Genomic DNA, 8,488 nt, shown 5'->3' on the forward strand with positions numbered 1-8,488 from the left:
TACTTCTACTTAACATAGTGCTGCCATAGCAATCAGATGAGAAAAAACAAAAAACCACACCCAGACAGGAAGGGAAGAGATAAAACTGTCACTACTTTGCAGATGACATAATACTTTACATAAAGATTCTTAAAGTCTCTACCAAAACTATTAGGATAAATGAATTCAGCAAGGTTTCAGGATATATGGTTAGTATACAGAAATCTGTTGCATATCCATACACTAATAATAGGAGAAAGTAAAACAATCCTGTTTAAAATTGCATTAAAAAAAAAACAGAAATAAAACAAAGAGGCGAAAGATGCATACTATGAAAATTATAAAACATTGATAGAGGAAACTGAAGATGATTTAAACAAATGGAAAGATACCCATGCATCTGTCAGAATGGCTATCATCAAAATGTCTGCAAATGGCAAATGTTGGAAATGATGTGTAGAGGGGAACCTGGTTCCTGCTGTTAAAATTTTTGAAGGTAAATGCAACAAGTTGAGACATATGCATTCCTAAAGCCCCTTCCACCTTTTGCACTTTCCTGTCAGGGATGTTCTGACCAATAAAAGTCATATTAACCATCTTCAAATTCTCTGGCGCCTCAGGGACTGCATCTGTATATGCCTATAGGCTTATTAGAAATTCTGAATGATCCCCATTTGGTTTCTGTATTCTCTCCTGTGCTTTACTAAGGCGTCTTTGTTTTGACCCCCTCTTCACAACCAGGCAACAATGCAGCCTTGATAATGTCCAAGTTTGGGCCTGTCCCCAGCATCACATCCCAAACAGGACCCACTAGAGGTTCAGCTGCGCTTGTAGCAGCCTGTATTTAGTTGCCAGGGGATTCTCAATGAAGCCCATCTGCCTCCTCCCAGGCTTTATCCAGCACCTTCTGCGTTCTGAAGTGAGGAGGGTGGTTAATAAATTTTGAACATAGGCCTAGGTTGGGTAATAGGTTGCAAAAATTTAATGAAAAAAAATTTCCAACTCTTTGGGTCATCTCTATAAGTTGGCATATTGTTCTTCCAATTAAATCTGAAGTTGAAAAAGGAGAATGGACCAAGATCAACCCCACCAGTTGTCCAGTTTCAGCATTCACATCCCTCATTGGAGACTTGCCTTAAGGGATTTTGCCCCATGTGAGTCTTGAGTAGCTTCCTGGCCAAATGGGAGTACCCTGGCAGGTATGAGAGGGGAAGACCAGTCCTATTTCCTATTTCTCTACCCACAGACCCCAACAGCAGGGACTAGAGGGAGATTGGGGAGAGCCTGAGGCAGCAGCAGCACCAGCATGTGGGGCTGGGGAAGGAGCCGTCCAAGTATTAGAATTAACAGCAAACCCTCCTCCTCTTCTTTAGAATCAAGTGAAACAGGTTTCTTTTCCTGCCCTTCCTGTTGGGCCATAATCTTGCATTGTCTTTGCACCGGTTTATTCTGACACAATAACATAAGACTGTATAAAAGATATTTTATCTCATTTTCCTTCCCATTTACAAAGTAAATCAAGATGTGAGATTTTATTGTAATTTACGGATCCATATTCAGGCCATTTTGCTCTGGAGTCTAAAGAATATTGTGGTTATACAGTGTTACAAAAAATACCATCTCTTTCTTTCTCTTCCATGGATTCATAACCCAGAGCCACCTAACTCCGAAGAATGCAGCTTAGAGGGCCGTGAGAGGGAACTGAACCAACATTTCCCATTAGCAAGGGGCTCTGCTTCCAGGCGGTTATAGCAGTGAAATCTCTCTACAGGTCCTCTCTGCTTGGTGCTTCTTGGGCACCAAGAAGCTCAATCCCTAATAGCCAATTCTTAACAATTAACTCAGACCGACCTAGACAAACATGGGCAACAAGAGCAGAACAAACAAGCCCCCAAACCCCCAAAAAAACCCAAACAAGAAAGAAAGAAAAACAGTCCTGGGCCTTTAATTCAGGTACCTCAGTCAGCAGCTGTAACCTTCTGTACTGACTGCCCATATCCCACCAGGTAGGCCTCCAACCCACGATTCGATCAAGATCACACAAAAAACCGGTGCACAGGTGCGTTTCTTTAACGAGGTTACTCACCCGAAACACATGTTCCAAACCCAACCCCTGAAAACCATTTTATTCGCTGCAAAACAAAACTTAGGCGCTGACGGTCAGTGGCATCTCACCTGGGAATTCCACAGGGCAGTTCCTGGCACTAACGGACCAGGCCGCTGCCTGGACTCACGCACAGGCTCTTAGTACCCGCGAGGGGCCGATGAATCAGTGGCAAAAGCTCCGTTTCACGACTTACCTCCTGGCTGGCTCATCTTGCCGGACACGCAGGAAACCAAAATCCTGAGACACCGAGGCTTGCAGTGAAGAGAGGGCTTATTTCGCAGGCAGCCAAGCAAGGAGGTCGGACGACAAATCTCAAATTTGTCTTCCCAAAGGCAAGAGGCTGGGAAACTGGAGGTATAACTAAGAAAGAAACAGCGGCGGGGAGGAGGGCTGAGGCTCGGGAGCAGTACTGCTAGTCGGCGCAGGCAGGCGTAACTACGTAAGCCTCTGCGTGGTCGAAACGTCACGTCCGCTCATGCTCAGTGGAAAGGCTGGTGGGCCTATCCAGTTTAAGCTCGCTTAGCTTTAACTAGACACTGCTGACTGTAAGCGCCTAGAAAATAACTCAGGCAAACGTCTTATTTTTGGACCACTTGCCACGTGGAAAACGTGCAAGTCTTTAAATGACCTTGACTAGAGAAGGCAGATAAAATGGATTTAACTCACAGTTTCAGTCATCTGCCTTCACTTGCTAAATCTGGCACCCTAATTCAAGAAAAATGAAAACATCCACACAAAGAATCCTAGGTGAATGTTCATAGCAGCACTGTTCATCATAGCCCAAAACAGAAGCAATCAAAATGTCTACCACTGATACTGATTTTTTTAAAGTGTTATATTTATTCAATGGGTTACTATTTAGTGATCAAAAGGGATATTTAGTCAATGGGTTGCTATTTAGTGATCAAAAGGGATGGGCCACGGGTACATGATGCAGCGTGAATGGACCTCAACACCATCACGGCTAGTGAAATAAGCATGACCAAAAGACTGCAGATGGGCACCAGAGGACTTTTTGCCATGATAGGAATGTTCTAAAACTGGATTTGGGTGATGGATTTACTGTTTTATAAATTCAGTAAAATTCATCAATTATACACATATAGTGGGTGATTATATACTGTGTAAATTATACCTCAATAAATATATTTTTATTGAGGCTTCTCTGGTGGCTCAGATGGTAAAGAATCCGCCTGCAATGAGGGAGACCTGGGATCCATCCCTGGTTTGGGAAGATCCCCTGGAGGAGGGCATGGCAACCCACTCCAGTATTCTTGCCTGGAGAATCCCCATGGACAGAGGAGCCTGGCAAGCTACAGTCCTTGGGCTCTCAAAGAGTGGGAGACGACTAAGCACAAATCTATTTAAAAAAAAATTCTCCTGCCACTCTTACCCCACCAGCATACTTTATGTGCCAGTCCTATGGAGTCACCCTCGTGTTCACCCGCACACGCTGCTTTTTGCCTCTTTGCTCAGGCTCTGCTGGGCTGCTGGGACCACAGATGCCCCTTCCTCTGCCTCGCCAATCGAATCATCCCCAAGGCCCAGCTCAAATGTCATTTCCTCCACATTCACTCATGTGGCCTGCTAGGAGGTCACTGATCTCGGCAGTATTTCCAAGTCATTTGGTTCAACTTCTAATTGCACCTCTTTACTGATTTAACCCCCTTGGGGATATTTAGGGCTCTCTCCCTCTTCACATTGAAGCAAGAAGATGGTGTTCACTCTTTCTGCTTTCCAAGTACCTCACACGAGAACTAACAAAATAGATTGCAGGATTATTTGGATGCTAACTCCCAGGTGACTCAGATGGTAAACAATCTGCCTGCAATTCAGGAGACCCGGATTTGATCCCTGGGTTGGGAAGATCCCCTTTAGAAGGGAATGGCTACCCACTTCAGTATTCTTGCCTGGAGAAATCCATGTACAGAGGAGCCTGGCGGGCTACAGTCCGTGGGGTCACAGAAACTCGGACACTGAGTGACTAACAGTTTCCCTTTTCACTTTCAACTCCGCTGGAACCCTGTCTTCTCAGGGAGCCTGTCCTAAGTTTGATGTGTCCTGTCAGAAGCACAGTACCCTTTCTAGGTGGGTACACATACTGCCCTCTAAGCTCTTGTATAAATTTTGTGTCCTCGAGTGGTCCCAAGGCATTTCTCTACCAACTAGATAGGAATACTTCAAGAATGAGGACCGTGTCTCATTCATTTCCGTGAACCTCTTGCATAGCCCAGAGTAGAGCAAACCTCAAGAAGAATTTGTTGAATGAATGATCATCCAGTTAAGGGAATCCTAAAAGAATATAATTGATCTGACGGAATCTATCCAATAAGCTGGATATTTATATTATAAAAGCAAAGTCCTTCATCCTGGGGAGTCCCCAGATGAAGGGTGTGTGAGCTTTTTAAAAAGGCATTGCAGCCCCACCCCCAGGACCTCTCAGGTGTTCTTAGAGAAGACCTTTCTTATTTTCCTTATTCACCACCCCACCCATCTCCAGATGGCTTCTCTCTTGCTATTCTGTTTACCAATTCCATCAACTACTTTCATTACCCTTTTATTACTTTCTCTTTTTCTCATACTTGATGTCATTAAAACAAAACAAAAAAGTGGGCCCTCCTTAGAATCCAGCATTGTTAGTAAGATGGAAGTTTGGTTTTAAATTATTTAAAGTGAAGAATATTTTTACATGCTCAAATAAATATTCATTAGTACTTATTTATAATATAATAAATATTTACTGAGCCTGGACCATACAAAACAAACTGTGTACCTATCATTCACCTTTCATTTCTTTTCTTGTATTGCCCTTCCAAATTAAAAAGCAACCAGAATTCTTATTTACAGCATTCCCGATCCCAGTCCAGCTTATGAGTTTAGGAAACCAGATGATTTTGGAAGCCTTTCCAGCTCTAATATTTTGTGATTCTAATATACGTTTTTACCTTCTTTTTTAAACCAATAAGTGAATGCAGTCTGCTTTGATCTTATTGAGGGTGTTAATATTTTCAACCCAAAAAAGAACAGGTGTTGGGTTCATCAGACTGTAGAGCCTGGATTTTTAAGGCATGTGTCCCAGGCATGGGTAAGCGTGATAAATATAGGTTGGATTGGGTTTGATAGGATGGCTCACCAAATATAGTTTGATTTCTCTAGACTTTTTGATGCTTTTGCTATGCCTGAGTCCTCCTGTAAGTCAAGCGGAGGATCTGTGACTCAGGGTGTGAGGGGACTTGCATAATATGTGGCATATAATAGAACCCTGATAAGTATTTGTTGGACCCCTGCTTGCCTGTCAAGATCATGTGCTCTAATTTCTCTCAGACATGCAGACACTCTATTCCCACTTTTCAGGACAGAGGTCCTGCCTCTCTGGGCACCCATTTGCAGTGAGCAGGGGTGCATCTCCTATTTCATGGGACAACAGAAGTTATTTTAAGGAAGTAGTGTTTCTTAAAAGGTCTTTCTGGTCTCTCAGACATGCAGACACTCTATTCCCACTTTTCAGGACAGAGGTCCTGCCTCTCTGGGCACCCATTTGCAGTGAGCAGGGGTGCATCTCCTATTTCATGGGACGACAGAAGTTATTTTAAGGAAGTAGTGTTTCTTAAAAGGTCTTTCTGGTACACTGTCACTCCTTTTCATTGGTCCCACACATCAAGCCTTTGCCCCTGAAGAGCCATGTCAGAAATTGAGCCCATGTCCCTTGTGTCAGATCTTCACTCGGATGAATGAACTCCACTTCCGAAACTGCTGTCCATGCTTTCCCCAGCGTCTCTCTGTATGATCCTGATTTCTTACTCACATTGCTACTAATTCATGCTCCTGGAGAAGATAAACCAGATTTTGGGTCTATGCAGGTCTCACAAGGATTTTGTTTGTTTTATATTTATAAAACAAGCCTTTCAAGGCAGCTTATTCTCCAAAAGTCGTCGGTAGATGGCGGTGTTGCTCTTTTATCGGTTTTGGGTCTGGGGTGTTTCTTCTGCTGTTTTTGTTTTGTTTTTGTAAGATTTAGAACAGCTGAGGTTTCTGTCTAGCTTTAGATTGTGGGTTCCACAAAATGTAGTTCTTTTTACTCAATCAGTCTTTTTGTTCAGGACCTTACCAAAAACCCTAAGTCCTTTGGGTAGGCTAATAAGTAAGTCTTCAAACTAGTATTCTATTTTAAATGTTTTAATTACAACAGTTAGACATGGTTGTAAAAATTCAAAAGACACAGCAATGTAGAAAATAAAAGTGAATGCAAGTTTTCCAGGTGTTTTACTATGCATATAATATATATTAATAACATTACATATATGTGTGTAGGGTCATACTATTCTACAACTTGCTTCTTTATATCACAGGCTCCTCCACGACAATACATACGATCTTCATTCTTTCACGTTTTCATTGTTTGTAACATTTACATTCTGTTCTGGAACTACAGTCAAGTCTTCTAGGCTTGAACTTCTGAATACTCAATAAAAATAGCATTTACCATATTGTGGTTATGTAAATATTAATCACTGCAGAAAAAATGTGATCAGATCTATAGAGAAGGAGAGAATCACAGGTACTTAACCCTTACCATACAATTGTCAATGTTCAAAGCTGTGTTTTAATTTCATTTTTACTTTCCTTGCTTTTACTCAGTTATCACAGGTTTTCATTAGTTTGTTTGAATCTCATGTTTCTTGAAATCTCATTCTTCTATCCCTTTTGCTCTGTTCAAGTACCTCCCTCGGTAATTGATAAACGTTAGTACATCTGTTATAAGCTTTCGCTGCAGAGCTCAAAGTACCTTCTCCCCACTGATTGCTGATTTGGCCTGGAGTTTTTAGGCTCAAATTCATATTCCCTTGGAATTTTAAAGACATGGTTTAAAAGTGTTTCTCATGGGAAATTTGATGTTAGTCAGATTCTTATTCCTTTGAGACTGATGTTTGTTTCCCTATCTGGAAGCTTTTAAGACTTTATCATTGTTCTTGGGGTTCTGAAATTTCTACGAGTGTCTAGGTATGGATATCTATATTTATCTGCTTGGTACCTGGCGGGCTCTTTCAATCTGACAATTTATGTTATCCCCTAGCTCAGAAAAATTTTCTATTAGGTTTTTGATTCTGCTACTTGCCCCCGTTTTCTTGGTTCTTTCTCAAACTCATATTGAATGAATGGGTGTTGACCTAGATCTTCTCCAGCCAACATGAACACATTGCTGAATCCTTCCAGGGATATTTCATGCATGGACTAATACACACATGCATGAGTTTATACATATACACATGCACGTACACACATACAAGTAGCCCCCTTTCCATTTCTACTTAAATGGTGCTGTACCAAAGAGTTGTTATTGAAAGAAGAGGCCAAACTTTATTAGAGAAGGAGGATTGCTAGTGACAGGCCTCAGCTCAATTTTTCCTCTTCTGTGCTGACAATTTGAGCTCTGCTTCTAAATATGCACAGACAAACACCACCACCCCCAACAAAAAAAAAGCTCAACTCACTCCATTCCATGATGGTTTCTTATAAGCATGTTCTTCAGAGGACTCGTTACTTTCTTTCCCCCTAAAAATAAAGATTTATTGAAATGTTGCAACCACACAGGATAATCTCCTTGTGAGAAGTTCCATCCAGTAAATTCCATTTTTCCCCATCTTGTACCCTTCTGGAGCTTTTGCATGACTGGGTTTGGTGCTCTGGTAGCAGCTGAGGGGTCCCACTCATTATCCCAACCCTGGTGCTGCCTGTGGAAGCTTTCAATGCAGGTGTCACTGCTGAAGAATGAAGCACGTTGTTGGATGCTCCTTGAATGGTCTGTCTGCTCTCTGCCCACTTCCTCACCCCACTGCCATGTCCCCATGCTGGATTCCAGTGCCCCGAATTGACCTTTTGAGGGAAAGTACTGGAGACTGGAAAGCATCTCCTCTCAACTTTCTATCCTTTCTAAAAAGATGGCAGAAGTCAGGAATCCACCTGGGTTGGTGGGGAAAGGGAAAAGGTGTGTGTGTTGGAAAGGGTGTGGGGGGTAGATGGGGTCAGTCTCAGAGCAGAGAGGTGATCAACAGGGGGCTGCTTCCTGTGTGGCCTTAGCTCCCATGGAACTGTCAAATTTGTGTCTTCCTAATTTTCCTTACTTCTGCTGCCTGTCTGAATTCTGCCCAGCTCATAAAAAATAGCCAAACAGAGCTGAAGAACACAATAGCTGAAATGAAAAAATACACCAAAGGGAATCAACAGTAGATTAGATCATACAGATAAAGGGATTAGTGAATTAGAAGACAGAGTCAATGGAAATCACTTAAGTTGAACACAAAAAGAATTTTCAAAAATGAGGATAGTTTAAGAGACCTATAGGACAGCATCAAGAATAATAAAATTCACATCATAGGGGTCTCAGAAGTAGAAGAGAGAGAG

The 8,488-nt window shown here is 42.1% G+C and overlaps 1 long non-coding RNA gene across 2 annotated transcripts in view; it reads right to left on the bottom strand.

Moving 5' to 3' along the window:
* The window catches only part of LOC145514407 (uncharacterized), a 57,161-nt gene extending 54,624 nt beyond the window's left edge, over positions 1-2,537 (bottom strand). For both annotated transcript variants that reach the window (XR_014060135.1, XR_014060133.1), the window contains exon 1: positions 2,280-2,537. This is a non-coding gene — a long non-coding RNA (uncharacterized LOC145514407). The remainder of the gene's footprint in view (positions 1-2,279) is intronic.
* Positions 2,538-8,488: the final 5,951 nt, after the last annotated feature.

Source organism: Giraffa tippelskirchi, chromosome 1 (assembly GCF_054371585.1).
Source record: "Giraffa tippelskirchi isolate mGirTip1 chromosome 1, T2T-mGirTip1v1.2.pri, whole genome shotgun sequence".
In the NCBI taxonomy this organism is placed as follows: Eukaryota; Metazoa; Chordata; class Mammalia; order Artiodactyla; family Giraffidae; genus Giraffa; species Giraffa tippelskirchi.